Source organism: Gossypium arboreum, unplaced genomic scaffold (genome assembly GCF_025698485.1).
Source record: "Gossypium arboreum isolate Shixiya-1 unplaced genomic scaffold, ASM2569848v2 Contig01040, whole genome shotgun sequence".
Classification (NCBI taxonomy): Eukaryota; Viridiplantae; Streptophyta; class Magnoliopsida; order Malvales; family Malvaceae; genus Gossypium; species Gossypium arboreum.
The window spans coordinates 5,010-13,721 of NW_026441152.1; the positions used below are offsets into that span (position 1 = coordinate 5,010).

General features: G+C 32.4%; 1 long non-coding RNA gene and 1 pseudogene across 1 annotated transcript; both read left to right on the forward strand.

Moving 5' to 3' along the window:
* Nucleotides 1–3,895: 3,895 nt before the first annotated feature.
* Nucleotides 3,896–4,233, forward strand: LOC128289279 (uncharacterized). The gene is made up of 2 exons (XR_008278920.1): nt 3,896–4,022; nt 4,093–4,233. It is a non-coding gene; the product is annotated as an uncharacterized LOC128289279 (long non-coding RNA).
* A 993-nt stretch (nt 4,234–5,226) lies between these two features.
* On the forward strand, nt 5,227–8,462 carry LOC128289278 (receptor-like protein kinase 7; annotated as a pseudogene).
* Nucleotides 8,463–8,712: the final 250 nt, after the last annotated feature.

Here is an 8,712-nt window from a genome sequence, read left to right on the forward strand (position 1 = left end):
TCTTAAAAAGCTTTAAACTCTTATATATTGAAAGGCTTGTGTATGTAAATTGGTGTGGATAATTTTAGAACTTATTTTGTTATTTAGAATTTGTTTTGTAAATTGCATTTTGTAAGTAATTAAGTGAGCCCCCGTTTTTATCCTAAGTTTTGGGAAATTTAAAGAGTGATCTAGATTTTAAAGCAAAAAAGAGGTTACTAATATGATGAGTGTTAGTGCTTGTAATAACTTTCGAGGTGTTAAGATAGTGGATTGATAAATGCCAAAAATAACATGTTTTAGCCTCATTCTTAATGCATTTTTTTATAATTATTCGATTTAAAATGGTGAATTTTATGCTTCTAATTCTTTAAATTCATGTTTCTATACTTAGGAAAGTATTTGGGAGCAAAAGGAGAAAATCGGAAATCAAAGCAAGTTTAGGGAGCCACATAGGTCTTTGGGTCATTCCACACGGACACACAACCATATGAGACACAAGGTTGCCACACGACCATGCAGGATCGTGGGAAAATGGAATCGCACTCCAAACTTGCGTGAAAGCCTTTTACTTTTGGCATTTTAAGACCTATATTGACAAAAATAAGAATATATGGGGGGGAGAATACTCAAAAAGCAACTCAAAATACCATGGACTTTGAAGGATTTCCATCAAGATTGAAGATCTCCTTTGATTTCTTTGAAGTTTATTATGATTTTTTTGTTTCGGGTTATATTACCTTTGGGATATTTTTATTTGCTATTATGAACTAATTTTCTAAATACCTGGGAGATGAACCATAAGATGGATTCTTATTTGAATTCTATTTTTACGTAATAAATACTTGAATCTTGTTCTCAATTATGCGTGCAATTCTTGGTTTAATATTTCTAGACTATTAATCCATGTTTGATGTGCTTAAATTAGAGAGGAATAGACTTTGTTTAAGAGTAGATCTAACGTAATTGAGTGGAGTTGCATATAATCCCGAAATAGGATGAAATAAATCTATCGATTAGAGTCAAATCTAAGGGAATCTATAGATCGAGTTAATGCGATAATAGGGGTTTTAATTAGAAAGAAATTTCAATTAATCAACCTAGAGTCAATTGCTCTTAGTCTTGAAGAGAATATCAACATAATTTAGGGATTTTTGGATCAAGATACTAAGTCAAGAAATTGTGCAATTTAGATTGATAATGACAAATGAAGTTTAGGTGGATTCTTTCATGGGTATTGCCTCGCTTCGGTTGTTAATCGTTTATTTTCCGATTTATTGTTTGTCATGTTCTTTGGTTAATTAATTTAATTAATTTTAATTTTAACTAACCTTAATTTTTGATTAAATAATAGAAAGGCGATAATTACTATTACTTTTATTTGCTCACTATTATTATGCTATTAATTGATAAATACACTTTTTTCAATTTTAATTAATTTTGTGAACATCATGAATTAACTCTTTGAATAAAATCTTTCAGAAGTAAAACCGGTCAACATTCTTTATTCTTTGTTCTTTGTTCTTCACCCATGCTTGAAACAACTAGCATTGATCGTAAGACAGCTTGTGGCGGTGTTTAGAAGTGTTTTTTCAAAGTTGTTCCCTTAAATTTTATGATATTATATGTGTGATCGGGCAATAATGCATTAAAACGACTAAATGAATGGTCAAAACGAAAGAGAAGGACCTGACATGAATGCAGGAGGAAGCAACTTATCAATCAATGGTTCTATTGAACCTTACAAAATACGAATTCCTCCATTCAATTTTGCGTCAGAATTTTTATGATTATGAATTGTACCAATATATATTGACTAAGGAAGAGGATATAATATTAATGCATTTCTTATTCAAATTTAATTATGAAAAGAAATGTCATTTCATTCAGAAAGTAATTGAAAATATGTAATGTATTAATTTGAATTTATTTTGAATAAATTATACTTAATGTTATTAAATTATTAATAAATTTATGTTTTATTCATTTAATTTTAAAAATTTTAAAATGGTCATTGAGCTATTCAAAATTCATTTAAGTCGCTAGATGCTAAAATTATTATTGTATCCTTTTTATTTGTCCCTTTGTAAATAAAAATTTTCTTTCCCATCCTCCTCTATAGCTTAGTTTTTTTTTTAAATAACTTTGAGCATCAAATCTATGAACTAAAATCTAAATAATTGACTGTTAGATGACTTATCTAAAGTATGTTATTATACTTATTGATGGGTGATGATCCACCGTATAGATCATCGAATCATACCCTAAAACTCGCTAGCATGACTTAAAGAAAAACTTAATAATATAGTGACTTCAAAACTTTTGAATAATTAAGAGACTTAAATGAAAAGTTTATACAATTTAGTGATTATTTTAAAATTTTCTAAAATTAAGTGACTAAACATAAATTTATTAATAGTAGTAGTAACCCCAGTGTTAATCATATCAGCCTGAAAAAAAGTCTCCGGTTTAAGATCGCTTGACGGTGACGGAAATGGGGACCGACAATAGGTAGGAAAAATAGAAGCCGACAAATTCGTTCTTTAACGCACGTCACCTTCCCCAAGATCGTCCTCCTCCACCAGTAGTCTGATATTTCATTTTAGTACATATCTTTGTGTAAATTATTGGTTTAAATTTGTGTTAAGTCCCTATATTTTTTTTTGTGATTTGAAACTTAGTTTTTATATTTTTATTTTAAGAAATTGGCATATGATAAATTTAGTCCTCAATGTTTATCTTTTGTCAATTTAGTTTTTTATTATTTTAATCTAATTTAACTATTAACCTTTCAAAAGAGTCCAATCACTTTTTAAATAAAAATATTGACAAATTAAGCCCTATGCTTTTCAAAAACATCAATTAAGCCCTATACTTTTTTGCATTAAATTCAACCTTCAATGTTAAAATTCCAATCAATTAAGCCCTTTGACTATTACAGGAGTAATAACAACCATTTTTTAGGGTTTTCCCTCCGCAAGATTATGTAATGTGATGAAAAATTGTATTTTTAAAATTAAAATCATAAAAATATAGAATATAATAAAAATAGAAAATCATAAAAATAGAAAATATTTAAATTGAAAATATAAAAGAAAAAATATAAAATATAAAATATATTATAAATAAAAAAAATATATAAATTATCAATTTTATTAAAATAATAAAATAAAAATTTATATAAGTTATAAAAAAAAAAATATGAAAAAATTAACAATATTATAAAAATATTAACACGTGCAAACAATAATAAAAATATAGAAAATTTAAAATATATATTACTACAAAATATTCAAAAATATAATGTAAAATTAAAAAATTATAAAAAAGATTATATAAAATTAAAAATAAAGTATAAAATACAAAAATCTACAATTTTACATACCGTCAATTGTTACTTGCCTTCTCGATGTATTTATATTTCAAAACACTTCCCTATCATCAACGAGACATAGGGGATGAAAACATTTTAAATTTATAATAGTATATTTTAACACTCGTAAATATTATATTTTTAAATTTATAATGGTAATGCTATTTTTACTTTCATTTTTAGTATTAATTTTTAAAAGGGATGATGGCCAAACTCAAACACACTTTCTCTTGCCCGAAACATTATCGATACTAATTAAAATTAATTTTATTTTCATTTTAAAAAGGATAGATTAATTCCCATTTTTGATGCAATATTGGTTTTTGGTGAATTTTTTCTCTTATACATATATCTAATGCATCATAGCCAAGGGGTTGGCAAGGGCCCACCCCAAAATGGAAATTTTTCATTTAGGTCTTTTATAAATAAGCTTCCTTAACACATCAAGCTTATTCATTTTCAACCAAACATAATTACAATGTAACTAAACAACGAACTTGCTATTGCAGCAAACATATAAGCTGCAACATGCATACAAGTTGCAAGCTCTTCAACAAAATCATCACAGTAGTATGGTTGCCCACTTTTCAACAAATTTCACCTAACAGTCATTAACAACATTGTAATGACATTTGGGAATTGTGCTCTTCATATCACCATTGTTGCTCAGGTACTTTGATTTCAGTATTCACTGCAAAAAGCCCTTCAATGGGAAGTCATTAATTTACTTTTTTTTTCAGATGGATATAGAATTCTGCATGACAGTGAAGGAACCCGTGAAGAAACTACGTTCAGCTTTTGTATTTCTAGCGTGACAAATTTCCCCGTTAGGAACTTTATATATAATTTCTATTATATGTCTTTTAATTGGATGGCAATAATTTAATGAGATAAAGTTAGTACTCGATATCATTTATATCATTTCGCATGTCTTTCCTTGGATTCGGATAATAGGCTTGTTAACTAAAACCCTGGTCCTATCAGTTTGTTTTATGCTTTCTACAAGAAAAGCTTATTTGATGAGAGAGTTTAGTGTACATGAACAAGAGTGAGGCTGCGATAATTTAAGATGGATTTAGCTTAAATCATAACTTTTATCATGAGTTCATAGTGAATTCCTCACTGGGTAATACCATGATTGATTTCATAGTTATATTCATAGCTGTTTGGATTGGTTTAACAGGGAATGTTGTGTTGAAAACCATATTTTCCTTCTTCGAAATTTGTAAATGTCTTCGATAAAAACTATCATAAACGATGATTGTTGGTGCCAGTTACGCTATCTAGATGCAACGTCAATTGAAACTTAGTTTGCATATAAAGGACTATGTAACTTAACATATTTGGTTGAGATAAATTTTTTTATTTTAACTTTTAAAAGCACATTTTAAAGATTTTTGGAAGACTACTTCAATAAGATCTCTACTACTTTATTCCATATTGAAGATCTAATCGAAAATAATTTTGAGGAGATAAAGTTTCACATTAATTGTATTTTAACAAGAAAATTTATGTCTATTTAAGGGGCTTGTTTATTGTTTTATGGACGAAATTGAGAGCAGTTGTTTTTTGATGAACTTTATGTAAATTATTGTAAATAAAATATTATTTTTGTAATTAAGCTTTTAAGTAAAAGTTTATATCAGTCAAGTTACAACTTGACAAGTGATCAAGACCACACGTAGGATGTTCTTGCCTTAATACTTTTTTTTTCCATGGTTAGATTATTAATTGTTTCAACGTTTGGAACATTTGTCGCATTTCGAGTCGGTGACAGCTGATATAGACCAGTGAACCATTAAGGAACTGATGCATGGAGAAAATTTTAATGGCAGGGTGGAAATATGTTCGTTTTTCCACCGACTTTCTTCGACATGGCGGCCGTGCATAGTGCAGACCCCAGTCAAACGTGGCGGCCATTGTTTTCCAGTTTTCCTTCATGTCTTACCCATTTCCATACATGACATCACATTCCCACTGAATTTAAGCCTTAAGCTGATAATTATAGTCTTTTGATTCGCCAGTTATAGCAACTGTATTTGCTGACCCTTTTAATCTTCATTGACTGTAAATACTGCAGACAAAGAAATATAGTGATTTTTATGATATTACTTTACTTCCTTAGATTAAAGTTTTCTCCCCTGCAGGCTCAATTAGCCTTCATTTGCTACCATGTCATCCAACAATGGCTTCTTCCCATGTTTCTTGTTTTGTTTCAATCATCGTAATGTCCTGTGGAGTCCGATAAGTTGCAGATATTGTTAAAGTTGAAGTCTGCTCTAAAAAATCAAATACTGATGTTTTCAGTTCATGGATACAAGGAAGATCTGCATGTAATTTCAATGGAGTTGTTTGTAATTCGAATGGATTCGTAAAGGAAATCAATCTTCCCCATCAACAATTGGTTGGTTATCTTCCATTTGGGTCCATTTGTGAGCTAAAATCATTGGTGAAGATTGATTTTGGGGATAATTTATTGTATGGTAAGGTAACTGATGAAGACATGAAGAACTGTACAGGGTTGCAGTACCTGGATTTGGGGTTGAATTCATTTTCTGGACAAGTCCCTGATTTATCTCCTTTAAATGAATTGAAGTTCTTGAGTTTGAACAGTAGTGGATTTTCAGGCCATTTTCCATGGAAATCACTGGAAAATCTCAAGGAATTGACATTCTTAAGCCTTGGTGATAACCCATTTGCTTCAAGTCCATTTCCACAGGTAGTCCCATACCTTGAGAAATTGTATTGGTTGTATCTCCAAATTGTAGTCTCACTGGACAGATTCCAGAAGGAATTCAGAACCTTACTCGGCTACAAAATCTCGAACTCGCTGATAATACATTGTCCGGTCCGATCCCTGCAGGGATTATCCAACTTGACAAACTTTGGCAACTTCAGCTTTACAACAACTCATTGTCAGGAAACTTGCCTGTTGGATTCGGTAATCTCACGAGTCTAGTGAACTTTGATGCGTCGATGAATATGCTTCGAGGCAAATTATCGGAGCTGCGGTCCTTGAACAACCTTGCTTCTTTGCAAAAATCATTTTTCAGGTGAGATACCTGAGGAGTTTGGTGAGTTCAAGTACCTTGTAGAGTTATCAATTTATAGGAACAACCTTAGTGGTCGAATTCCCCCCAAAATCGGGTCGTGGTCGGATTTCATTTTCATAGATGTCTCGGAGAATTTCTTGACGGGTCCTATACCACCAGATATGTGCAAAATGGCAAAATGGTTAAACTTCTTCTGCTGCAGAATAACTTTGGCACTATCCTAACAGTTATGCAAACTGTAAGTCCTTGGCTCGATTTCGAGTAAATAACAATTTTTATCTGGTATTGTCCCTGCTGGTATTTGGAGCTTGCCAAATCTTGCCTTAATTGATCTTGCCATGAATCAATTTGAAGGTCCTGTGACAGGGGATATTGGTAATGCTAAGTCACTTGCACAACTATTGCTGTCAAATAATCAATTTTCGGGTGAATTGCCTGCTTCAATCTCTAAAGCTTCTTCATTAGTCTCTATTAATGTTAGTTCGAATAAGTTTTCTGGACAAATTCCGGGAACCATCGGAGAATTGAAAAGCTTAGGCAGCCTTTATTTAGATGGTAACATGTTTTCGGGTACGATACCGGACTCATTAGGCTCATGTGTTTCTTTGAATGATGTAAACCTTGCTGGTAACTCACTTTATGGGAAATCCTGATAGCGTTGGATCTTTACAGAGCCTGAACTCATTGAATTTATCCAAAACACACTCTCTGGTGAAATCCCGACTTCTTTATCGTCTTTGAGATTAAGTCTGTTAGACTTGTCCGATAACCAGTTGGTCGGTCCAATACCCAAATCTTTATCAGTTGAGGTTTTTAAAGATGGCTTTGAGGGGAATCTAGGCCTATGCAGCTCAAATCTCAAGGACTTTCAGCCATGTTCATCAGATTCTGGTACATCGAGTCATCTTCGAACGTTTTTATCATGTTTCATAGCCGGAATACTAGTGCTGGTTTTATCAATAGGATGTTACATGTTTGTCAAGGTAAGGAAGACTAATCTTAATCATCCATTGAAGCAGGGTTCATGGGAAATGAAATCATTTCACATGCTAAGTTTCACTGAAAAGGATATCACCAACGGCATCAAATCAGAGAATTTGATAGGTAAAGGTGGATCCGGAAATGTCTATAAGGTCGAATTGAATGGCGGTAAAAAACTAGCTGTTAAGCACATTTGGACCTCAGATTCTAGCAACGGTAAAAGCTACCGGAGCAGTGCTACTATGATAACAAAAAGCAAATTCCGATCACAAGAATATGATGCTGAGGTGACCGCTTTGAGTGCCATCAGGCATGTGAATGTGGTGAAGCTTTTCTGTAGTATCACAAGTGAGGATTGCAGTCTTCTGGTTTACGAGTACTTACCGAATGGAAGCTTGTGGGACAAGCTACACTCATGTCGAAAGATTGATATGAGTTGGGAACTGAGATATGCCATTGCATTAGGGGCTGCTAGAGGCTTAAAGTATTTGCACCATGGATGTGACAGACCCGTTATACACCGTGACGTGAAGTCAAGCAATATTTTGTTAGATGAAGATTGGAAACCGAGGATTGCCGATTTTGGACTTGCAAAGATTGTACAAAATGGTAGTGGAGGATTGGACTCATTTTATAGCTGGAACTCATGGATACATTGCTCCTGGTATGTTCTTTCTTTATTTGTTTATGTCGGACTCATTACAATGCACAAATTTCACTACCATTTATGTTTTGGTTGCAGAGTATAACGTGCAATATAAACGAGAAGTGCGATGTTTACAGCTTTGGGGTCGTATTGATGGAATTGGTCACCAGAAAAGGCCATTAGAGCCCGAATTCGGAGAGAACAAGGACATAGTACACTGGATCTATAATAAACTTGAGAACAATGAAATTTTGGATGAGGTGGTGGACATGAACATGACTGATGCATTGAAGGAAGACGTCGTCAAGGTGTTACGCATTGCGGTCCATTGCACGGCGAAATTCCGGTTCTCAGACCGAGCATGAGAATGGTAGTTCAAATGCTTGAAGAGGCTGATCCTAGTAAACTCACTGATATTATTGTTCATTGAAAAGGTTATGCTATGGTCAGATCAAAAGTTTATTGTATCAAAAGTCAGTTTTGTTGAAGGGTTTCTTTGTACAGAGGAATTCAAAACTCCCCATAAAAGATTGAAAAAAATTTCCAATGGTGTAAGTTGAAATTGAGATTGGTTGCATGTTATGTATAATTTTAGTATGTTTGCTGGAAGAAAACAGAGGATGAGGATGAACAAATACTAACAAGGAACATACAATAATCCAAGATTCCAAAATGCTTAA